Here is a 27,801-nt window from a genome sequence, read left to right on the forward strand (position 1 = left end):
AGTCTTAGGGAAATAAAATGTAATCAGAGTTTGGAAAAACAAAAAGCAGAAATAGTATAAACCTATACATTTCTGCCCTCTGGCAGCAACCCACTGCCATATTTGGCTAACCAAAATTATCAAGGGAGAGTATATTCATGACAATGAAATTGTACAGTGGCTTTTATCACTCTTGCAGGATGTTTCTCTTTGTCTCACATTTAAAACTGCATAACATGATATAGGTTAAATATGTGAAACACAGACAAAACAACATTGTGACTTTTGAATAAGCAATAGGCCAAAATGCAGAAATAAAGATCTGTTAGAAATTATATGATAGTCAATTTCTGCATAAAGTACCACATCAACTGGAGATCTGGACCATTGTCCTTTTACAATACTCTTTTTTTTCTTCTAAAATAATTGTTATTGATTTTACAAACTTGAAGAATTATAATTCAAATACACACAAATGAATAACAAAACAAAAAAAAACTATTTACAAGAATCCACAGCAATAACAAGTTAATATAAGTCATTAATATTTTTCTTGTAAATCACACAATTTTTGCCAATATTTTTTTTGATGAGTAATATTTGGTGTCCTTATATTTAAAGTTGAAAGTTCTTTCCTGCAGACACTTTTAGCTAAAATAATGAAATCATCAAAAGACAGAGCAGTTTTACATTTCCAATTTTTTGTCATTATTTTCCTAGCCAGTGATATAATTGACCAAAGGAAAGGCAACTGTGATCTGGGGGCAGCTTCTGCTACTTGGTCTTTAAATAAAATGAGTGAATCAGTTATACATTTATCAGTCCATAGTGCTTGAGAAAACTTTATAAATTCATTCCAAAAAGGTATAACCAATTTACATTTTAAAATCATATGAGCCCAATTTGCTTGTGTGTCACAATTACATCTCCAGCAGTTAACATTCCCTGTTTTATAAATTATTCCAATTTTGTCAGGAGTTAAGACAGTTCTGTGTATATATTTCCAATTATAAATTCTCCAGTAAATAGAGGATGTTGTTTTACTACTTGACTTTAAAATCAATTTCTTATTATTTATTGATAACTCAAATCCATTTCGTTTTGTTCAGTAATTCCAAAGGTTTGAATTTAAATTTTTAAATTTTACTCTTATGATTTTATATATTACTGATATATAAGTTTTATTGTGAAAAGGAATGTGGTTAATATTTATCAAGAAATCTAAGATTTTGGGTATAATTTTTTCTTTATAATTCATTATTAAGTTTATCATTTACATATGTTATGCAACTATGAATGTTTACCCAATTGTCCTTTGTTAAGGAATATTTTGAGAGAAGAAATTCAGTGGTATGTAATTTATTTCCATTTAAAAATTGATGTCAATATAATAGATTCATTTCTTGAAATTCTAACATCTTGTTTTTATTAAATGTGTCTAAACAGCCCTTAGTGTTAGGTATGGGGAATACTAAAAAAAAACAAATCTTTAAGTATATAATTAGCGTCAATGAATGACTTAAATATATGAAGAACATAATTTACTAATGGAATAGATGGTATTATTTTTTTTTTTCATTTCTGAAAAAATGTTTTAGGATCCAATACAATTTATTGGTCCCAGATAAGGTTTGAGGAATTAGGTTATATTTATTATTTTGAATCAATCATTCATGTAAAGATTTCCCATGCTAAATGATATGTGGAGTTTAACCATAATGCTATCATATTTATGTTAATAGATTTTGCATATAATTCAATATTTGGGCAAGCTATCCTTCTATCTTCCCAGCTTTTAGTATGCCAATCAAGAGACACTTTTGACTTATAAGGATGCCACAGAAATTGTAAAAGGGTTGTGTTTCATTTTTTAATTATTTTTTTAGTGGGAAGAAATATTAGAGCCTGTATATAGAATAAGATTTTTGGTAGTATAATCATCTTTATTAAAATAAGTCTATCATCCATCGTAAAAAAAATGATTTATTCCAGTCCTCGATTAAATGTGTAATTATATTCATTAAGTTTGAATAGTTTGTTTGAATTGGATTTTTTATTGTAGATGTAATATTAATTCCAAGATAATTAATATGAGTATTGCTCCAATTGAATTCTGTGAAACTATTTAGGAAATCAGAGGTTGTTTTATTAATTGATAAAGTTTTTGTTTTGTTTTTATTAAAGGTTAAACCTGAAATCTTCTCAAAATGATGTAAGGATGAAATAATTTGTGATAAGGAGGATTCTATGTCTCCAGTAGTTACAAGAATATCATCTGTGAATAACTGAATTTTACAGCTAAACTCTTTATCAACTGAAAAAAAAATATTTTAATATTGGATCTAATATAAGTTGCAAGAGGTTCAATTGTTAAAGCAAATAATAAGGGTGATAGAGGACAACCTTGTTTTGTACCCATTAGAACTTTGAAGGATTTGGATATATAAGAGCCTATTTCTACAAATGAGTAGAAATTATTGTATGAATTTGTGATGAGATTTATAAATAGCTCAAAAAATTATATTCTTTTAGTACTTTGAATAAATAAGACCAGCTGATATAATCAAATGCTCTATTTAAATCTAAACTGATTATTGTTAATTTTTTTCTTTTTATTAGCGAAATCAATTAATGTATTTGATTTGATTATATAATCATGGACTTTTCTACCCAAAATAAATCCAGTTTAGTTTTCATTAATTAATTTTGACATTATATGAGTCAGTGTTTTTGCAAAAATAGACATAAATATTTTATAATCCACATTGAGTAAGGATATAGGCCTATAGGAGGAGCAAAGTTTACTATAATTATCTTTTTTAAGGCTTGGAGCAACAAGGATGGATTTTTTTTTGCTCTTTAGTTAATTTTTTGTTGTATATTACTTTTTTTTAGAAAAGTCATTTATAATGGGTTTTATAATTTGAACTCTGATTCCTCACATTTGGTGGCTTTTGCAGTGCCCGCCCCACTGTAGATTTGATCTAGGACACTCCCCCAGTCCCATCTCTTTACCGCATTCTACCTAATAAACCCTTTCTGCACTTGCTTTTAGTCCTTTTTAATTTAATTACATTTTTTCAAACTGTGTGTGGACTAATATTGCTACATACTCAAGTGTGCCAGTTTGCACTGCATGTGAATTGTTTTTACTACTGTTTTTGCTACTTTTCTGAAAAAAAATTGTAAGCCTGTTTCCTACCTTTCCTGTAATTAGTGTTCCAGATACAGATTTGCTGCATCCAGGACTATTTGTAAGCTTCTGAGCCCCCAAGCCTTTCTGTGTTGGAGGAAAGCCTTCTAGCTTATCAGTGGGAGTGGTAAGCACTAGGTAACCTGTCTACCACATAAGGAGTGGTTCTGGCCCAGAATTTGTAGTTATTGGCCATTTGGGCGGTCTTCCATCTCTCTCAACTTTCTGATTTGAAGGCCTGAATTTGCACTTGTTTCTGTCCTGTAACTCCTGGGCCCATCTCATTTGCTCACTCAAAAAAAAAAAAAAAAAAAAATCTGCTTTTACTGTATTTGTGTTTCTTCCTACTTTATTTTGCTTTTGTGTCATCTTAAAAGTACTCAATTGTATTTATTACTGCTTGGTGTAACTCATTCTAAGCCTTTTAGTTTAAGCACTTGGGCTTCAGACCAGTTGTTTTACATTAGGAAGGTTTGTGGTCTGCACTGTGGTGGCAGGACAGGTAGCTTACATCCTTCTAAGTTGGGAACTGCTGATTGAGGGCTCAGTGTCTGTTATTCTAAAAGTGTATTAATTCTGGTTTAAGCACTTGGGCTTCAGGCCAGTTATTTTACATTAAAAGGGTTCGTGGTCTGCACTCTTGTGGGAGGAGAGGCTGGACTCTGCCCTTCTGAGCTGGGAATTTCTGTTTAAAGGCTTATAGTGCCTGCATATTTGAACTGCTTCTTACTGAAATTGGTACACCTTGTTTGCTGTAGCATAGACTAGATCCAGGCCTGCTGAATCTAGCTTTATTTGTATGCTGCTTGTTTGTTTGCTTATTTCCCTGAAACGCTAATTCCACCTAAAATGTGGCTTTTCAGCGCTTCTGTGGATCCCTAGTGATATCTGCATTGCTTACTATACTTATTTCCTTGTTTCACTTGAAAGAAAGTTACTGTTTGTCGTTTTTGCATTTAAGTTACTTGCTCACTAAAGCAATTATATAAGTCAGCACTAAAATATTAAAAGCACTACACCCTCACGAACTCCCCTTGAGTACCTTGTTCCCCTTTGGCCCTTTTTTTTCAATTATAAAGGAATTCCCAATACTATTCTAGCATATCCAAAGGTCAGTTGTCAATCTCCTCTCCGGTCCAGCTGGTGAATCTCGGAATCTTGAGGCAATGTTACAACTGCCTCATGTACACAGACAACCCTCTCCTCCTCCCAACAAATTCCAACACATGTGAGAGATGCAACCATATAGCCATACTGGAGGCTAAGCTCTCTCAACTCAGTACTGGCGAAACCAGTCAGGAGGAGAAGGAAACCACACTCACTACAATTCCAATCTCACATAGACCTACCACGACAGCAAACTAAATACATAAACACACAAAAACATACTCAGAGGCTCTAAATAAAAATCTGCCTAAGCAGCAGAGACCTCCAAAGCAGACACCCAAGCAACCGCTACCCCAAAACAAAACTCGTGCAACACATAGCTCACAAAGCCAGTGTGCTGAACAGTCACAGCCCTTAAGGCTAAACTACACACCTGATACACTTGTAATAGGTGACTCTATCGTCAGGCACACTGACGTCCCACTCACCAGGCTGAAGAAGGAGGAGGTCACGGTGAGCTGCCTGTCGGGCGTTAGGATCCGCCACATAACACAAGCACTCAGGTCACTCCAAGGCAAGTACAAATATGACTCAGTCATTGTCCATGCTGGTGTGAATGACCTGAGACGTACCTCCCTGGACTACATGAAAAGAGACATAGAGGAGCTCTCTGAGCATGTAGCCCAGGCCGGTATGACCCTGACCTTCAGTAGCATCTTACCCTCACCAAGAATGATGCCACAATATGAAGACAAGATGATCAATTTCAACAATTGGCTTAAGTATTGGTGTCATTCAAAGGGGATCCAATGCCTGTCAGCCTGGGATGACCTGCTCGACAAGCCACGAAGCTTCGCTAGGGACAGCTTGCACCTGTCAACCCTGGGCTTTCGGATATTGGCAAAGGCTCTTGCTACCCCCATAGTGCCTTTTTTAGGCAAGACTCAAAAGACAAACTCACCTCCATAGGTATCACAAGGGATAAGAAACTAAGAGTAATGCTACTCAATGCCAGAAGTCTAAACCTGAAGATGCATGCACTCGAACCTCTCCTTAGCATGGAGAACATCGATATCTGTGCAGTAACAGAAACTTGGTTCAAGGCTCCCGAGAGCACCCCAGCACTACCAGGTTATACCTCATACCATGCTTTTCGGCCCCAAAACTTGGACCATACTACAAAAGGAGGGGGAGTATCAATATTCGTCAAAGATACCCATACCTCCAGGTTGGTGGCACAGCACGAAGCATCAGAGACTATCCATGTGCAACTAACAGTGGGTAAAACTGCCTTCCAGTTTATAGCCTGCTACAGACGAACCCCACTTGGCCTTCCTGAGAACACTGGAAAATATGAAGGCCTCTCCAAACACCATTATATTGGGCGACTTCAACTACCCAAACATAGACTGGGAGCATTACTCTAGCTCCAACACCCTAGCCCAAAGGTTCCTAGAATTTATAAACTCAAATGCTATGGAACAACTTGTTACCACTCCCACAAGAGGGGAAAACATACTGGACCTGATCATCATCAACATGGGGACTCTATGCTCCAGACAAGAAGTGTATCCCTCACTGGTAAGATCAGACCATAAACTAATCTCACTGGATATTCACATCCCGACTCCACCCCCTGCCCTGAAAACCACAGTGAAAAACTTCTCTAAAGCAAATTTCACACTCCTCAAAACCGAGGTGGAATCCTTCAAAGCCCCCGGGCCTGTGAAAAATATGGCCTAGACCACAGAATCCTTTATAAACGCATTCTATGAACACCTACAGGAATGTATGGATCATGCAATCCCAAATAAAACCAAGACCCAATCCTCCAAAGGCAGACTTCCTGTCTGGTGGACCCCAGCCATAAACAAACTATACAATAGAAGGAGGAAGCTACTACATGATAGAGCAAAATCCCAAAAAAGGGAAGGCATCTCTGATCAGTATTAGCAAAAAACTACGGGCACTCATAAAATCGTCTAAGGCCAGCTTCGAGAGAAAAATTGCACAGGACACTAAGGATAATCACAAGGCTTTCTTTAGTTATGTTAGGAACCTGGGTGGGAATTCCCAGATATGCTCAGAATTAGTCCAAAATGACAAAAAATACACCAAACCCACATACATTGCCAACATCCTAGCTGACAGGTTCAGCGCAAACGTCTCCCCTCCCCACCAAAAGGGCAAATATTTATCCCAGCAGAGTGCTGCCCCCTGACATCTCAGATGCTCAGGTAAGAGCTACCCTCTCCAAAGCAAAAAACACAGCATCAATGGGACCAGACGGTGTCCCAGGCTGCATCCTACATGAACTCCAAGAAGAGCTAAACCCAAACATCAAACTACTGTTCAATCTCAGCCTTACTACAGGATATGTACCCAAAGAGTGGCGTACAGCAACAGTGGTCCCTCTCCACAAAGGTGGTGCCTCAACGGATCCTGGAAACTATCACTCCATAAGCCTGACTAGCTTGGTCTGCAAAGCTATGGAAAGGATCATCATGGACCTCATAAATAAAGATATTGGGGACCTACAGACACTGGATCCTACCCAGTTCGGCTTTGTTAAGGGCAGATCCTGCCTCTTAAACCTGGTTGATTTCTTTGAAACAGTCACCAAGGCCATTGATGAGGGGAAGGTGGTCCACACAGCCTACCTGGACCAAGCAAAAGCCTTCGATACAATACCCTACTCGGGCATTATAGATAAGCTCACCAGCTTAAATATAAACCCCTATGTCACTAGATGGGTTGCAAACTGGCTCAAACACAGAACCCACATGGTTAGAATTGCTGGAGCCATGTCAGACTCCAAACCAGTTACAAGTGGCGTCCCACAAGGTTCAGTCCTGGGACCTCTCTTGTTCGGTATATATTTCTCGGAGGTACAGGCCAACACGGAAGAACTGTGGCTGACTAAGTTCGCAGATGACTGCAAACTGGGCGCCATAATCGACTCTCCAGCCGACACAAGCATCCTCCAAAAGGGCCTCATAGAAACAGACAACTGGTGCCAGAGCCATGGCCTCAAGCTAAACGCCAAAAAGTGTATAGTCATCCCCTTTGGCAAAAACAAAGTGCCCACAAATTACCACATAGGTGGTAATCCATTAAGTACAGAAGAAGTAATTAGGGACCTGGGGACCAAAGTTGATAGCAATCTCTCATTTGACAACCACGTGGCCAAAGTGGTTAGAAAAACATTTTATATAGCCCACTTAATCATGAAGGGATTCACATCTAGATCAGGGGTGGTCATCGTGCCTCTTTACTCATCCCTCATCAGGCCCATAATTGAGTACAATGCCCCTTTTGGGATGTACCTTACCAGACACCTGCAGCAACTGGAAAGACCCCAAAAGTACCTCACCAAGAGGATCATAGGGCTCAAACAGATGCCATATGCTGCCCAGTTAAAGAAACTCCAGCTCTACTCAGTGGCATACCGCCTGCTCAGAGGCGATCTGTGCCTGACATATAAAGCCATGTCCAACCCGGAATTAATGGACATGCTGCACCTCAGAAAATCCAAATCCCATCGAGCCACGCGCTCAAGAGACTTGAACCTCAGCACTGAAATAAATAGGACATGCTGGAGGGACAGATTCATAACCCAGAGGCTCCCTTCACTCTGGAATAAAATCCCAGTCCAGGCTAGGCAGAGTCCCTCATTGACTCTCTTCAAGAGGAATCTTGATGAGTGGATGGGAGATCGTAGGTTTACCCCAGGTATCACTTCTGTGTCACTGTTAGACAGAGGCACAGTATACTCATCTCGAAAAAGGTCATAGCAAAATTAATTTAAAATGAGTGGCGAAAGCCAAACACACTCTGGCTAGGCTTATAAATGCCCTAGGGCAAATAGCCTAGTATGAACCTATGAACCTATGAACCTATTATCTAAGATTGGAGGGGTGTTATTTATATTTTCATTGTGGCATCTGAAATTTTATAATATATCTTTCAAGTCAGTTATTTCTCTATCTTTCCCCCTTTTATTAACTTTTATTTCTTTAATATTGTTGGTATTTTTGTAGATCTTATAACACGTTTATGTAGGCTTTTGGGATTGACTGAATAAGAGCAAATTTTCCATTTTTCCAGTTGTATTGAAATTAGATATTGCATTGAATCAAGATATTTTTGATTTAACAATTTGAATTCAAAATTAATATTTGTGTTATTGGCTTTTATATTTAATTTTACATTAGCAATTTTAATTCCTTATTCCATTCTTTTCTTTTGTCAATATGTCGACTTTTCAATTTTCCCATATGTATAAACCTTTAAGGAATCAAAAAGAATGTCTGTGACTTCTCCATTGTCATTTAATTCTATAAATTGATTTAATTCCTTTATAAACCATTCTTTGAAAGCTTTTAACTGAGTAATATAAACTAGGATTCTAATATTATTTATTAGGTTATCTGTCTTAAGAGTTATAATGAAATATATGGCATTATGATCTGATAATGGACAAGACGTTATTAATACATCATCATCAATTTTAGAATATAGGCTATTAGACATGAATACTTTATCAGTAGTAGTTTGGGTATGAAAACAAAATGAATAGTGAGTTTAATGAAGTGATTTGATAAATTTTAATTCATGCATATCCCATAGATTTAGATCATTAATAAATGTTTTTAAATGTTTGGCTGGAGATTATATTTTTATATTTTGTTTATTAGTAGTGTCTGATTCTGATAATACACAATTAAAATCTCCTGCTATAATTACTTCACCTTTGGTATGTGTAATAATGCTATCTAGTAACTTTTTAACAATTTTAGTACCGATTCCTGCTATCCAATATGTATTTATCAATGTATAGTATTTTTTATTGATTTCAATAGTTCTCAATGTCAACATACCATCTTTATCAGTGTATGTATGTATTACTTTAGGTTCAGATACAGAGTATATCCATAGGATCATTGTGTCTCACCTTTTTGACTTAAAATATGAACCAGCTAATATATTGTAATCTTTGAATAAAATTATATTTATGTCTTCTTTTATTATATGAGTTTCTTGCAGAAATATTATATGTGCTTTGTTTACATTCAAATATTTATTTAAACTGCTTCTTTTCATTGGATTGTTTAAGCCGGTAACATTTAGTGATAAACATTTAAATGCAGACATGTAAGAAAAAAAAAAGGAACTTTAATATAGAAGTCATTGGCCTGTTGCTTAAAAAATATAGTAGGTAACAGTTAAACATTACTGTGGATAATGAGAATAACAAAAACATTAAACATTTAAAGTTGTAACTATTCAAACCATTAATCATGGAATGTAGCATTCCTGGTCAGATGAATATATCAACCAAACCACTCACCAACACAACTATGTTAAGGCAGTAAACAAAACCTAAATTAAGCATGTGCTACTGCTTCTTAAAAGGAATAGTGATTTGTAAATGATAAGATTCATTCTTGTAAACAAGTAAATATTATCATAAATCAATACATATGTATATCTTAAAGAATATCTTAAAACTCATTGGCTTTGTCCTTGTGCTAACCCAGACTGATATATTTTTCCCCTTCCTGCTCTTACCCCTACCTCCTCTCCCTCCTCTCTATGCCTCATAATTACCACTTTTTTCTTTTCTTCATAGTAAGAAATATAAATATAAGGGCTTTCTTTATTTGGTATTGCTCATACCTACTTGTGTTTTTTTACAATTTTTTAGTATAATTTTTTTATACTTTTTTATGCTTAAAATTTTATTATTATAATTTTTCTTTTTTTTCATTCCTCTACCTTATGATTTTCAATGATTTTTATATTTTTTTTATATATTACTACCTTTCACTGCTTCATTTTTGGAGCTTTCTCTACGGCCTCTATGAAAAAAGACATATCCAGTTAGACAAGCTCTCGGTTAACAAAAATAAATTGAACTATAAAGTGATTATTATTGTTATGACATAGGTTAAGTGTAAAATAAGGAACTGTTCAGACTAAACCATACAGATTAAAGTAGCAAAATATTGACTTTTTTGTTTTGTAGATCCTTTACATTGACCAGATTTTAAATTTACATCACATTTTTATCTTTTGCTGTATTTACATGTATTAAAAAACCAGAGAATAGAATATGCAGAAACAATACCTGGTGAGAGATAGATGCATCCACAGTATGTGTAGCTTGATTTGAGTATATAGAATTTTAAACATTAGACTACTTAGAGAAACCTTGCTGAACTGCAACATTTCTAGCTGGTGTCTTAGAGTAAAACAAAAAGATATTTTCACTTAGTCAAAATATCCTGCTTATAACTATAGATTATGTGAAATTATTAAAGCATTGCCAAGCCGCATGTATATAAGATTTTCTGTCTTGAAATGATGGGGTCAAAGTTCACACAATCAGCAAACATTCTGCTGGTGCACATCAAAGAGCTCGAGCAGAAATCATATTTCATTGCTAAAACTTGTTTTTTGGGGTGGGAAAATGTTAAGAGAAGAACCAAAAAAGTTTTTCTGTGATATAATACCTCGTGCTCACCAGTTTGAAATGGAAAAATGGACATTTAATAAAAGTGATTGAACAACTAAATTAACGTATTAGATTACCAATATACATGAGCAAAGTCAGTTTGAAGTATTTCAATCTTAATAAGGGATTTTAACAATGTTTATAACTATCACTTGTTCCTTTATATATATATATATATATATATATATATATATATATATATATATACACAGATTTATCACATTTCACTTTAAAGTAATAGATGTCAGATGATATATACAAGAAAAAGTAGTCAGCATGAAAGAAAATGAATAAACTATTGAGTTTGAACTAAGAAAAACAATGTTAAGTGAAATATTCATTGTTTTCATTATCAACCTATATATAACAAACATTTATCTCAAACAAAATGTAACCAGTCTAACCAAAAATATAATTATCTAAGTAAGACCTATATCAATGCTAGCTTTAGATTGTAACTTAATAGGATATTTATGTAAAACAGGTGATATTACTGAATACATATATATATATATATATATATATATATTTTTTTTTTCACTTTATATCCTCGAAATACTGAAATATCAAAATTCAGTATTTTGAAGCTATAAAGTCGAATTTTTGAAAGCATGAAAACTCAGAACCGTGAAATTCAAAATCTCGCACACCAGAGATTTTGAATTTCATGCTTCTACTGCACACACACACACACACACACACACACACACACCATCCTCCCCACATACAAACACAAGCTCTCTACTACATAAAAGCAGGGGGGCAAGTACCCCTGCACTTCCCAAGTGGGGGTTGCACCCCCACACCCCCCTACTTAAATATTCTCAATCCAAGGTCGCACTACACACAAACATACACAAAACACCACCACACAAGCTACAGTCTCCTCGCACACACACATCACAGCAACAAAAGACACTAACACACACTACAGTCCTACCCAATACCCTTAACACACACACACACACTTACCTGAATCCATAACCACAGCAAAACCTCAGAAGTGTGAAATTCAAAACCGCCGGTATTCAAGGTTTTGAATTTCACACTTCTGAGCTTTCGCTGTTCTCAGGATTCCATTTTATGGGCTTGAAATACTGAATTTCAATATTTCAGTATTTTGAGCTTCTAAAGTGAATATATATATATATATATATATATATATATATATATATGTGTGTGTGTGTGTGTGTGTGTGTGTGTGTATATATATATATATATATATATATATATATATATATATATATAAAATCATGACTGCAATCTAATAGTAATTACTATATTTTAAGCATGTATGTTACTATTGTATTTATGTATGTATTTATTTATATGTTTAAAAGATTAGAATTGTAGTCTGGTATCATAGATTATGTATATCCCCCCACTTCTTTTATACCAGCATATATTATCTAAAAGAAGTTAAAAGTGGAAATAATTAAAGGAAACCATGATACAAAAGAAGACTTTTACCTTTTAAGGAGACAGTAGTATAATGTCCTGTTTGGTTGCTTGTCAAATAACATCATATTAAATAAGACTAACAGAATAATATAAAATAAAGTTTTACTTCTCTTTCATCTTTTTACTAGTTTTGTCCTTTGTTGTCCAATTGTTTTCAGATGCATGTCTCTTTAAACTTGTGTTTGCCCAGTCCATATCTTCTATTCTCTCAAATATTTTTCTTTTTTAGTGCATACCATGGTTTCTTCTAGGATGATAGAAATTTTCTGACCATCTGGAAAGGTGATCCTTAGTTTAGCAGGAAAAACAAGCTGACCTTTAATGTCTATATTTTTCAGACTTTTGATGAAAGGTACAGCTTCTTTTCTTTTAGACATAACTAATTAAGTGTAGTTATTGTCAAATCTTATGACATTGTCTTTAAGCTTAATTGGTGTGTTTGCCCAATCTGTCTTTAAAATTAAGTCATTATCTTGACTGCATAGTCTAATAATAATGGATCCAGACACTGGAGGGTTTTTCTTTAAAGAAGATGAGGAAATGGACCTATAAGCCCTTTCAATACCAAATGAAAGAGCTTCTGGCATGTTGAAAGCTTTAGGCAACCAGTTGTTTAAGAAAAATATCAAATTGTCCCCCTTCTTCTTTCTCTGGGATTCCATAGATCCTGATGTTGTTTCTATAAGACCTGCTTTCTAAATATTCTATCTTCTCTAGTAACAAAATGTTTTGCTTTAGTAAAAATTCTGTATGGCTTTCAGTTTCTGTCAGTCTTCCATCTGCATCTGTCACTGCATCTTCATTTGAAGAAATATGAGTAGATTGCTGTTTTAAGACTTCATTGAGAAAGTCCATTTGTTTTTTGCAGTCTTCCTTTATAAAATCCATTTTTGTTTCCAGTTTGTCTAGTTTTATAGGAAGTTCCTGGATACTCCCAATAAGAGACTGAAGTTCCTTTTTAATGGAATTTTCTTGTGAGTTCACTTTTGAGTGACTCATGATAGATGAACAGTCTAAAAGTACTCTGACAGGAAAAATTTAAATACTGTTTTGAATTTTAATTTTTTTTCTTTCAGAAATGTATCTATACTGGTTTAAGTATATAGTTCTATTTAAAAATCAATATTCTGTTGAGAAAAAAATAATAAAATCCTGTCATAGACAAATAACAAGAAGCAGAGCAAAAGCTTTGTGCTGCTATCTAGCCACCATCTTAGCCATGCCCCCAACAATACACTTTTTTTTAGTGCAATTGTGTAGCCAATATATATAAACAAGGGGTATGAAGGGGAAAAAGAGCTCCAGTATGGCAGTTCAGGGGGAACTCCCCCTCCTTCAAACAAAATGTTAGTTGTGTTGCCTCCCACTAGGGTCAGTTTTCACCTATTTTGAGTTGACAAGTGTGCATTTCATAGTGGATCCTCTTTAATCTCATTTTATGTTTATTCTTTTCTTATTGGAGCTTTAGTAATTTTTCTAACAGATCTTTATTTCTACATTTCAGCCCATCACTTATTTAAAGATCATAATCAATGTTGTTCAGTGCAGTGGTAGCATTGGGGCCTCACAGCAAGAGGTTCTCTAGTTCGATTCTTGGCTGGAGTGCCTTCTGTGTGGAGTCTGCGTGTCCTCCCTGTATTCGGGTGGGTTTCCTCCAGGTGCTCCAGTTTACTCCCATGTTACAAAGACATGCGTCTGGAGCATTTCTCCCCGGGAATCTGCTGAAAATTGGCTTTGTTCCAAGTCAGACTTTCCCGGTAAACAAATGTTAAATAAATAATGTTTTGTTTGTTTTAACATATTTAACCTATATGATGTTATCCAGTTTTCCTTTCCATTCTTTCAGGAGTATCTACATGACTGCATGGTCAGTGTTCTTAAGTGGTGTCTTGAATTAAAAACATGCTTATTTACTGTAATTTTATTTAAAAAATATCTAATATATTCTCACATTTTGCAGAAAGTTTAATTTTCTGGTGACTGAATTTTCCCCCAGAGACATTTCTGATTTTTTTGTAAACCTTATCAATATTAGCTCAACTGAAATAGCCTAGCATGAGTTGATTTTCATGTGGGATAAATTGCAATTAACTCCCTCACTGCTTATCATATTTATGAAGGCTATGACATTTCCTGTTTTGGATATTGCTGGCCTCAGTATACAAGGGGGTATAGTTCCAAATTGTTTGATATATTCTCATGAAATATTCATTATTTTTTTCAGAGATAGCTAACTCTTATACATCCTTAGGCTGTTCTCCTAGCTTTAGACAAAAAGGAGCAGCTATATCTTGAAAGTCACGAAAAACATTAAAATAATTTTTATGTGACATTATTTACAATAACAAAAAATCTCATATTCATATATAGATATGCATAGCACCATATATTTTCTTTTTGATAGCTTTCATATTTTTCTCTTTATATATAAATAAAAGCTATTTTATTTTAAAACTGAATATCTTGGATTGGTACAGTCTGTCAATTTTAATGTCCATTAATAACAAACAGAAATGGACCAAGTGGATGATCTTCAACCAATAACTATAAAAATCCACTGTAGAAATAGCATAGGTTGAATAATTTTATTTACAACAATAACAAAGGTTAAGGTATTTTGCCTCAATGTTTTCTGGCTTCATCTGACTCTAAAATGATTACACCATCCAAGTTAAAAAGCATATGTACCTGAAGTCGGATGCCAATTTGTACAAAATTTAAAGACCTAGCTCTTCAAAATACAACAAGCTTCCTTATGCACAAAGGTTAAACCAATAATTTCTAAGAACCTTTAAAAACCTTTGAAATTTTTTATAAGGTTAACAAAATCACAAATAAGACATTGTATTTGAGCTGAACACCATGTCAATATACTTGCAATGGCAATTTGGTCATTAATATCAGGACTCACCACAGCATTCAACTTCATTTGCCAATGAAGTTCTTTTTCTTGATAATTTTGTCTACTAGTGCCCACCTCTATCAGCCCCGATTGTTTTGGTAGTTATAAAATACAAATGTTTAATATTCATATATTCTATATTGTGCTTATACAATGCATTTCTAAGATATTTTTTATTTTATATCATAAATTTGTTCAGAAATGTAAGTTTCCATTCTGTCTTCCCATATAAAAAGCTTGGCAGGAAAGACATGTGACAAGGTAGGCTACAGCTCTGGTCTCACAATTACAGCAATCAGGGCATGGAATGGCTCTATTATATGATGAAACAGTCGCATAAGCACTTTCAGTTGCAAATCTACAATAAATACATTTACCATATTTTGACATCTTAGAATTGGTTGTAACCTTATTCAAATTAATTTCCAATGATTGAATAATATTCATTCACCTTCTAAATGTAATTTTCATTTTACTTCCCAATTTCATTTTAAATTTATCCAAAAATGTCAAATTCCACATTTGGTTCATGTATGTTATAATCTAAAATACATCAGAAGAACAGGGTAATACTATCAGCTCGGACTTTTCACCAGAAACCTCAGAATTATTACTTTTTGACGGCAGCTTAAAAATGGTTTACCTAAAGTAGGTCTGAATTTCATCACTCTCTGTGAACTAGCTGCATTCCTTATTTCCCCTTAATAATACTTTGGGGTAGCCTCTATCTATAAACAATTATATAAAATAGTCAATTTCTGCATAAAATACCACATCACCTGGAGATCTGGACCATTGTCCTTTTACAATACTCTTTTTTTTTTAGTTCTTTGTGAGAACTTGTATAATATAAATATGAACTGGGTGGAGCACTGGTGCAGTGCTTAACAATGGCACCTCACAGCAAGAGGTTCTCCAGTTCAATTCTCAGCTGGGGTGTCCTTCTGTGTGGAGTCTGCATGTCCTCCCTGCATTCACATGGGTTTCCTCCAGGTACTCCAGTTTGTTCCCACATTTTAAAGACATACATCTGGAGCATTTCTCCTCGGGCCTCCACTGAAAATAGGTTCTACCCTAGTCAGACTTTCCCAGTCAACAAATGTTAAAATAAATAAACTGGAAATTTTTGTTTTCCCATGAAAGGTAGATTTAAAACAACTAGCACATTCATCTTCGTATATTAAAACATCCAAATGATCAATTTTTGACATCACCCATTCTTACCTTAATTTAATAATACATACAATGTCGATATCTCTCTATGTATTGCTTTCCACTTACAAGGCAGATGGATACTTGGCATATACAGTACACAACACAGCATATGGCGTAATAACTGTAAAGGCAAGAACAGAATAGCATCTTAAAACATGTATGGATGTCTGTCTGCACTTATAAACACTGTGGTTTTCTCATTTTGATAGAACACCCTACCAAATGGACAGGGGAGTGCATGTGAACCATATCATCGAGGTAGTCAATATTTGCTTTGAAGACTGTCACCCACTGGTGGCTTGGAGGGCCTGGCATCTGTCCAAAGACAGCCATGTTGCATTACCACCCTTCCCCGAAAGGATAGTAGAAATGTGTGTAGCTGGCTCCTCCCTACCCTCACACCCAAAATGAATATGTGCATCCTTTGTGACAGTACCATCAAATGCCCAAGCTGATATTCAAGTTTGGGTCACTTAGGCTTTATTCCTTTATGCCACCAACACTGACTGCTGGTTCCAGCACTTTTATTAAGAATCACCAGTGCTATGCAGATATTGCAGTACAATGTAGATCAAGTCCCACCTATATAGATCAACTATATTTTTTTCACACTAAAAGCAGTCTTTGCTATATTACTATGTACCCAACATGGGACTATCAGGTAAGCTACAATGATGTATATTTGTTATAATATAACATGTATCTAATTAATAAACAGCAAATATATTTACCAGAAAAAGCAGAGTTTGTTGTGTAACAATCTATACCCTTTACAATCCCATGACATTAATAGAAAGACACAAGCCATGGTACTGCATAGTTGTTGCAATATAAACATGGAAATTTGTCCCACTCACATAGAAAAATACATTGTTTTCCCACTAAAAGCCATTTTTTATGTGTGACTATCTACTACCACCCCAGTGGTCATTTCAACAATCCACAGTACTATGTCTTAGTTTCACTATAATTAAGGGAATGCATCTCACTGAAAGCAGACTTTGTGGTGTAATTATCTATGTACTCCCCTCCAGTGATCATATCCTACAATCCACAGTGCCATCTTTTTGCTACAGTATAATGTTCATATGTCATACTCAAACAGGTCCAGTGTCTTGCTTGATAACTCTAATGACTTTGATGTGTGTCCCTGAAAGACGTAATCGGTGAACCTCCTTGCACTCCTTTTCTGAACAATGATTAGATTTTATTTAAAAAAAAACTTGAAATATCTGTTTTTCTGCTAGTTATGTGTTCATCATCCACACCAACCCTGTGAACAGCATATTTGTAGGCAGCATATGCTGCCAGCACTGCCAACTGATTAGGTGTTGCACATCCTGCTAGCATTTTTCATATATAAAAAATACCTACAAGACAAAGTCCCAACTGACTGCAGCAGCTCCTATTCTGAACAATCTTTCTCTGAAAATAATGGAAGATCTATAAACAGTGATGTCAGGAGCCTAACATCACTCATAGCATCACACAGAAACAGACCGGGGGTTGGCTAGCAATGACTTGATACTGGATGACTTGGAGAAAATGAAGACAACATGCTAATGAGTAGCATGGCATCTCACTTCTGTGTTCATTTTAGGGTAACTTTATTTTAATTAATTCAGGGTAATTATTTTCATAGTTGTCAATGTAGTAACAAAATATTTAACTATTAACTAGAGGTGCAACTTTAAATTGCACTTTTGATTACTTAAAAAGATAATAAGTTAGCTATAATCAATGCACTAGCACTAATTTTGGATGCTAATATACACTTCACCTCATGTTAAAGGGATTATCAGACGTTGTTAAAAAGGAAAAATTTGAAGAGCAAATAAAGTATTGCGTGATAACTATAAGACTCAGTCAGAGGAGGTTAGAAATGATTGGGAAGAGAGACTAGAAAAGCAATTTAAAAGAGAACAATGGGAGGACATATGCATGGTTCCCAAGTAGGTGACAAAGTCCAGAAGATTAAAGATGTTTTGCTTGGAATTGTTTGCATAGTACTGTATACTTCAAGCAGACTTCAGGGAATTTTTCCTTAGGCAGATAACAAATGTTGGGGAAGAAAGAGATAACTGGGTGGGAACATGTTTTTGGGAGTGTAATGACTTGGCACATTTTCAAAATTCCCTATGGAGTGCTCTGTCAAAAATATTGGGAGAGCAAATGGCTGTATCTAAAGAATTATTCTTCTAAGCTGGGAGACAGGCTCTAAACTGCCTAGACATTGTAAGGCTTTATTGATTATACTGGCTGCCAGAAAAATCAATTACCAGAAAATGGAAATAAAAATGTAAATCAAATGTATTTGAAGTACTGAACACTGTAAAATAGATAAAATAATTAGAAGTAGGATCTTTAGAAAAAAGGGAACAAGCAAATTTCAAAGCAATAAATGGAATCTGTGGGAACAATACATGCAGAAAAATATTCAGGATGAGGAATGAGGTTTAAGGGAAGGCAGGAATTGAGCATTGTCGCAAAGAAAGAAAATATATGCATTGTATAGTATATGTAAGTGAAAAATGTTAAAGTGGTTTGTTTCTATTCATGTATGTGCACCTATGTCTTAAATGATAATGAATTAAAGGGGTTTAAAACACTGTATGACGCATGTCCTCTGTAAATGTATACACTGATGTGCAGACTTCAGTTTTAGAATTAAGCAGCCCTGATATCATCTGCCATTTAAGTATACAAGCAGAGTCAGCCCTAAGTAATATAGTATTTTTAGATTCTGTCTGGTAGCCTCAGGAGCTGCTGCTCTGAGTACTGTGGATTCTGTCTTAACAGCTTGCCTACCTTACGGTACTTCCTTGCATTTCCATCACTTCAACCACATGATCCACTTCCCTTACTTTGGCACTATTTGGAATAATTTTCAATAATTCACAGCATTTTGGAACAATTGCATCATTTTGTACATCTCTGTCTCTTTCTACTACATCTCTAGTTTTCTGCAAGTCCCTGGTCCACAAGACCTCCAATTTGTGCAGTTGCCGGTCTATACTATTGTCCATCTGGGAAATATGTTAGCAAATAAGCCATTGTCAGATGTCTCGGTCTTCATTGTGTCATTTTTATTTTTATATTTGTTATTATGTTTTGTGTTCTACATGCCATAACTGTTACTATACTTTAAATTATCAGCACTGTCTAACTGGGATGAGTATACAAAAACACCTCCAACTGAAGAAAAATAAAAACCACTAGGGGCCTAATGAAAATCAGGGAAAAGACTTGGGAACACTGGCGCCTAACAAAAAAATCCTCAGATAGGCAATCCTTCCTTAAAGTATGTAACAAGGTCAAACAGCAAATAAAAATAGACAAAGCCCTTTACTATCAAACTTCACTAAACTCTTCCCACCACACCCTTAAGCAATTCTGGTCCACAATTAACTCTATCCTCTGCCCAGGGAAAGTAGACACCCCCATGCTGTACATCCCTCCCTCCTCCTGCAGCATAGCCGACTCCTTCAACAAACACCTCACTGAAACCACACTATCCCTAACCAAACAACACTTCCCTACATCGGCACCCCCACCCCTAACCCCAATCCACCCCTTCCTGCTTTCTTCTTCTCCTCAGTACCCACCTCCTACATAAAAAGTCTTCTGACAAAACTTAAACCCACCAAAGTTGCATCTGACAACCTCCCCGCAGAATACCTAAAAATAGCTGCTGATGCCCTAGCTTATCCTATTTCCATATTAATCAACCACTCTATATCTTCTACCACTATGAAGCTGAACTTAATGTCAATAATGCTAGATTACTTTGCTTAAGTTAGTAATTTAGTTAGCCTATTAGTATTGTGTAACATTTAGTTGTTTTTTTGTTTAAATTTATTACTTATTACTGTAATAGTATCAACTGTTTTATCCTTTAATGTATGCCATCATCTTTATTATTGTATGTCATTTACTCATATAAAATCTGTGGAACTTTTCTCCCAAGGCCTACGCTGAAAAAGGACTTGTGTCCAGTCAGAATTTCCTGGTAAACAAATGTAAGTAAATAAATAAATAAACTGGCAACAACTGAGGAATGAATCTGGTGTCCAGGCCAAATTTTCCTTAATCTGTACAAAGTATCATAATCGGCTATCGGCTGTCACTGTAAACAAGCCAAAAGACTAGTGCGACCTGCCCTGTCAGCAAACAAGAACGGATGAATGAATAAATAAAAATAAACACATATGTTCCTACCCTAGCAATTATTGCTACTGTACTGAGCATGAGCCTATGTGTTAATAAGCATCATAATACAGTCATCTCCTGGATCACCACAGAATTCTGCACTAATGCAAACTGTGTTTGTCAATAAGTTTTTTATATATCTTTACAGAGCTAGTCCGCTTCTTTCCTACAGCAAGTTTTAACAGTATACCTTCTTGTCAGAGTACAAAAATAACAGCAGTTTAATGTGGCCCTACAGTTAAAATGCTCCAACCTCAATAAAAATATTAAAGGGAATTTTTTCGTTTTATAGTCTTGTGCTTTCTTCTGTAGTCTTGTCTTGGTAAATTTTCATTTGTTTGAATTTTTAACAAAACAGTGGAATTATACAACAAAAACTTGCTTTTATTGATGTGACTGTACTGCACGTGAGGGCACAGCATTTTACACAAAGGAGATTAAGTATCTGTACAAAAACGTTTCCAGCACAACTTCAGTCAATTACTGAACCACATATGTAGCTTTGCTGTTTTTCTTCTTCTTCTTTAATAAATACAAAAGTTTAACAGGTTCATTGATTTTCCTAACATGCAGTCACATAATAAAAACATGTTATTTTATTGATGTGATTGCCCTGCATAAGTGGGACTGCTAACTCCCTTAACCCACACTTTTAATAAGGAAAATCATTTCATTACTGCAGTTACAATGTGCTTTGCATTTACTTACTTATTTGATAATTATTTTTGTTTGTTTACTTAAAAACAATGATTTTATGGTTGTCAATTTACAAATAATTCTGGACCACGTTGTGTATTACACGATACACTGCAGACATATTTACTATAATTAAATTTATCATGCTGAGTCTGGTTGAAGTTGGTATCATTGCAGCTTCACCCATTTACTCTACTATTCTTGGGCATAGATTCATCAGTTAATGCCATGTATACTTCTGCCATCTGACAGCTCTTTATACGTTTTGATTTTGCTGGCTCTTCTCTCTTTGTCCATATCGGTTTCTACATCTGATGTCAATTCTCAGCCTAGTTTATAGCATATGAAGACACTTTAAATTGTGTTTTCCAAACTACATCTCTGAAACATCCCTTCTGGACTCAGGACTAGCGTTACAAAAATAAGGTGATATACTAAACAGAAACAGCAAACTGTCAATTCTTAACTCAGGACCAAAGCAGAAAGAAACACCGGTTTTATCCACTATCCTCAATATATCAGATTTAGTTGCTGACTAACAAACCACTTCACAGCTATTTCATTTTCTTCAGTAATCCTTTATTTCACTGCAAAAAAATGAAAAGTTTATCATAGGATAATCACTGTTGAAAGGAAATGTGCAATCCACTCAATAAAAATTATGTTTTAAAATTTACATGACTGTGCCACCTTGGCCCTTTCTATGCTGCTGAAATAACATTCGTCTAATCGATGCATTTTATTTCTGTGCAAAAAGTTATCAAATAGGATCTCAGAGGGGCATAGAAGGGGCTCTGTTACATAAGCTGCATTTCTACCAAATACTGATTTAACTTATTCACTCTTGAGATAATTGTTGTTTTCCTAGCCTCAGCAATCCTGGTGAAGGCAATACTTATACACACTGACTGAATTTACACCGAGTACACACTTTTCGGAAACAAATCTCATCTGCATTTCCTGCCACTTTCTGTTTTTCTGTCAGTTGAATGATACAACAGTGCCCTCTGCTGGATTCTATAATGGTGGCATTTCTTCTTAAACCTATTAAGGATTTATGGGCCCAGTCTATTACTACAGCATTGATACCTCTGCTACTCTTAGAAGGAGGAGGAACAACAATTTGTATTTTACTTCTACATACAGATATCAGTAGCAAGTATCAAACTCTCCTGAACAAAGTTAATTCTCATACACTGTGCTTTTAACTTTATTCTCTGCCTCATGTGATTGGGAGTCCAAAAATACTGAGTTTCTAAATAAGGTGCCTACTGTATTTTTCTGTCGACCTACCAATCTATATCTTTATTTATCTCTCTCTCTCTCTCCCCATTTTTCTCTGTCTGTCCCTGTGTGTGTGTGTGTGTGTGTGTGTGTGTGTGTGTGTGTGTGTGTGTGTGTGTGTGTGTGCGTGTGTGCGTGTGTGTGTGTGTGTGTGTGTGTGTGTGTGTGTGTGTGTGTGTGTGTGTGTGTGTGTGTGTGTGTGTGTGTGTGTGTGTGTGTGTGTGTGTGTGTGTGCGTGTGCATGCATGTGGGATTATATCATAAATGGTCATCAAAACAAATGAGCAACACACAAAGGAAAAAAACAAAAGTGAGCAACTTCATAAATGTGTAACATACAAAAAGTGCAAATCACAAAACACTAACAGCTTCTCTCTCACTATTAGTAAACCGCAGCTACAAAATCTAGATCAAGCATCATCTGACCAGTGGTACTGTTAAGAAATGTCACCCTGCACCACCTCATTTGTGTGCTAACACTGATGTTAATCTTACCCCTTCCACTAACCCAGTCCCTAAACATTGTTACTAAAACCCTTTCCCTAACAGTATGACTACACAAAAGGGCACACAGCACACTTAACAAACAGGCATAACATTAAGTATTTACCCTTAACTAACAGCAATGCTAACCCTTACCTGCAAACAATCACACATACACACCATCAGCTACAATGAGATTGTACACATATTCACAACTACCACTTCTTCAGTCAAGCACTCATTTTCCTGTACATTACTATGTAACTATACTATATATAACTTGAATTCAATCACATGCAGTTCACAAAAATGTGCTGTCATACATTGGTGCTATCATTGGACACTCTAAATTGGCCACACGTGTGAGTGTGTGGAGTGGAAGAACTACAGTGGCAGGGCTAGCCAGCCGGTGGTGTAAACTCCAGCTCTAGTCTAGATGATTGTCACTGTTAGAGGTGACACTCTGACCACATATGCAAAAATGGGGAAAAGGGGTTACAGCTGTATAGTAATACTTATTCATCCAACTGCTGACTTTTAGGAATGCAGTGGCAGTTGCCATACTGACTCAGACACCAGGCAGTTACCTCAGCTCTGGCCAACAGGCTTCTCTTAAACTTATCAAAGTCTGCAAAATCAGTAATAGGAGTAAACAAAAAAAGCCATAAGGGCTTGTTCTATAGGATAAGTAGGTAGCATATGAGTCCAAGATGAATGGTCCCAGCCCTCCAGAATAGAAAGTTGTTCAAATATGACCAAATAGGCCTCTAAGTTCTTAATAGAATTAAGGAGCTTTAATGGAGGTATCACCCTTGGCTAGACTATTGATTTTGCTACCATCAGCATCCCTTCAGCAGCAGTAACAATGGTCTACAGAATCTGCTCAGCCGTGGTCATGGTCTGTAGAACAACTGTTTTAGGGGAAATAATACTCACATGGACTGACAGGTGGAACTGTCTGGCTGATGCTACAGCTTCAGCTACTCACTGCATACACCAGTTATAAGAAACTGGATGCAGCCAACACTTGTTCATGATTATAACTTAAAGCTGACAAGTGAAGAACAACTGTAGTGTAAGTAACTACAGGTGGAACAAAAAAAGTATAACCTTTCATAGTACAAAAAGAAGTGCCAAGTTTATTTCTCCTTTCTTGCCTGTTAAGCTTCAGACATACAAATTACAATGGAGTTGTTTTAGTGGAAAGGTGCTGCCACTACTCACAATACTCTCCTCAGGTCTAAAGTAACAACTCTCCATTTTCTGGTAGCAGTGTGAACAGGCTGCAGTTCAAAGTAATAAAACTGTTCTTTCTCTGCAGTAGTAAGAACAGGTAACAGTTCACAGAAACCAAAGAACCTGAGCATCCAAGTGCTCTGGATTATGCGGAATGCTCCACATTTAATGACGAGCGAAGCCACTTTCCACTGTCCCGCATTGAACAGCTGTGGCTCTGCTATATGGATTCTGACGTATTTGTGTACTGCAATTACTGCCAATCGGTATCGCGGTATACAAACCAAAGCTAATAACTGCATGTTTACTTGCAAGCTGGCATCACTGCCATCAGGGTAGCTGCGGCATAACAGTATACAGTCTTTAAGTAGTAACATCTAAAAGAATGGCAGGAAAGACCATACAATCAGGCCTTAAAAATACATGTCCTTATTCCATTAAAAAGTTTACAGTAATTGTTTCATGTTCACTGATAAAACCATATAGTTGTAGTGTGCTATAAAGTAAGATGTTTGAAATACATTTCAGTAACATAAAAAGCCATTATTAGCTTGTCATTTAGCCATCCATATTTTGCTGCTTTGTTTTTTATTGAAATACATTGCGGCAAAAAGAGAGTAAAATGTATTAAAAGTACTTTGGTGAATTTAAGTCTCTGTTGTGCATTTCATCAAAATAGCAGAGGCTCTGCTTTCTTGCCGTTATTGGAATTTGTTAACTGAAGAACTTGCTCACCTCATTCCCTCTGCAGTGGAAACACATGACACTTCACAGGAACAAAAAAAAAACTTGCTTTCTTTCTTTTTGTTGCAGTAAGTAAGACAGCCAATCACTTTCCTTCTTTTGTTTGTCACGTAAGTGAGCAACAACAGATTAACAAACAATTAAGAGTGTTCCCCTGATAGAAATGAGGAAGACAAATGAGCAGGAGATTCGCTAAGGAGATCTTCCCAATAGTGAACAGGCAGATCTAGGTGAAATAACACCTCTTGGATAACTGTGCAACAGTGCTAATTAATGACATGTCTAATGTAATCTGTGAGTGAAACACAACTTGCAGACAGAGTCAAACGTAACATGCAAACAGTACAGTGACACTTGCCAGACAGTCTTTAGGCACGATTAAGTAAAGGATTAAAACGAAGTCTCTTACCACTGGTTCAGACAGGAAACACAAAAAAGCAAGACTAACAAAATAAAAATGATCTTGCTACTGATGTACATACAAGCATTTTAGCAAAGCCATCTCCAAAGTATACCAGCAATCCTTGTAGGATTTCTTGCATTCAGTGACCTGAAATCTTTTTGTTTTCCATACTACTCCCATAGGAAAATTTAGTTCACAGTTCTCTCTCTTTCTGCAGGCACACATCTTTCCAACAACTGTGTACCCTTCTTTTCTCCAGGTTCCTCCAGAGCACACTCAGTGAATCTCTTTGTAACTTCTGCCATATTAGTTTTGACTGCTGATTATATAGACAATGCCTCTCCTCTTTACCTAATTATCTGCCTAGAAGGTGAGGGCTTCACAGTTTATCCATCCCAAACAAGTCCTTATACCTGTGAAAGTTAAAAAAAATCCTGAACTGTTCAACTTGATTGCCTAGCAAACAATCACCCCATTGTTGATAATATATATATATATATATATATATATATATATATATATATATATATATATATATATGTATATATATATGTGTGTGTGTGTGTGTGTGTGTGTGTGTGTGTGTGTGTGTGTATATATATATATATATATATATATATATATATATATATATATATATATATATATATATATGATTATACTTCACTTGGTCGAAACGAGTTTGTGTGACACAAGTGAACTGCTGTACATTTTATGAAATGTGAAAGGCCCTGTATTGGACAAATTCTGGCTGATTAAAAATAAGTGGTGGAGAAGGAATCAGTGTACAACTATTTGTGTTTTAGTGTAAGGGTTAAGTAAGGAACAAGATTTACACCAGGATTTAGTAAAATCCATGTAGGCAGAGTGTAGAGCCTCCGTGGAATGTATCCATATAGACGGTCACTGTCCCCCCTCAGCAGCGCACCATGCATATTAATGATGACACGCTGCCAAGGGAGAGTTGAGAAACACGGATATTGAATCAGTGTAAAGAGAGGTGTAGCGGCTAACCGTGGCTGCAGATAAGTCTGAGGCTCCCTGCAGTGGTGTCTGCCACTGTAGTAATGTTGGGAAGTGTATCAAATGTGTAATATGTCATTTCAATGATGTGTTATGTGTCGCCTGTTTTATTTTAATATTTTTTTAACTGCATTTTTATGCGGAGCAGTGAGGAGTGCAGCAATGCCAACCTGTGCTCAGATATAGACAGCTGACACCTGCCAAACATCTAAAAATGGGAACCGGATGTAATCAATAATCATAATTACATCTATTTGTATTTTTCAAATATTTTTTTAATTGCCGTTTGCACGGCGCTGAGTGCAGCCAAGCTAAGTAGAGCTCACATATACATAGCTGACATCTGCCAGACATTTAAAAATAGAAACTGGATGTAATTAATTATTTATTTAAAGTTTTGTTTACGTGTGTTTACTCCATGCGGTGCTGTGCCCAGCAAAAGCTTACACATAGCTGAGTAGTATGTGTGAAGGTATACCAGTCTATTAATATCTAAGTAGCTAAATGAGTAGAGTTACAACCTTATGTGTAGGAGACTAACAAGGTGAAGGCACAATATTTTATTCATCCCAAACAAAGATTGTGCCTTCACCTTGTTTGTCTTCTCAGCAGTTTGTTTTTGGATTGATATATTTTTCTGTGAGAGACTTTATCCTTGGGGTTTTTTTTGCTAAACCCATAGCAGGCAGAACATGTCTATAATGTGCTGAACTATTTTTTCTATAATTTAACAACTAAATTGTAAAATATGGCACTGCTGTGCTCTGCTGCACTCTACTAAGCTCTGCTCAATCATGCTAAGTACCACGTAAACTTGCTAACAACTGCTAATGTTTGTGCGGTCCTATACTTTACTTAAACTATGGCTGTATGAATTTTCACGCTGCTCAGCTCTGCTTATCTGGTTTGCATGCTGCTAAGCAATGCAGCACTTTTTTAATGTTGCTCAATGACATGTAAGGGTGAGAAAGCAGCCTATATTAAGCACAATAGGCAGGAATTCTGCACAATCCATTGGAGTTCAATCAACTGTTGGTATGGCTGGTGGTGTTGGGGAGGGTGTGTGCTTTTGGGTGCAGCGGTGGGGCATTCATGAGTCCAGGGTCATGGTTGGACTCCTTGTAAAAAATCATGATGATAGGCTGCTGCAGGGTGGTTTCCAGGGCTCAGAGTGTAAAGTGGAGGCCTGGGACCAGTTAGCCAGAGAACTCACTAGTGTTACTGGTATCCCCCGCACAGGTGAGCAGTATCATTACCACCATGATGACCTAAAAAAGGCAAAAGAAGGGAACTTTGGACACCTGGGTCCAAGAAGCAAGAGCAGAGAATGCCCCACAAGTATGTAAGTC

The sequence above is a fragment of the Protopterus annectens genome, chromosome 5.part0 (assembly GCF_019279795.1).
Source record: "Protopterus annectens isolate FY-2018-M chromosome 5.part0, PAN1.0, whole genome shotgun sequence".
Classification (NCBI taxonomy): domain Eukaryota; kingdom Metazoa; phylum Chordata; order Ceratodontiformes; family Protopteridae; genus Protopterus; species Protopterus annectens.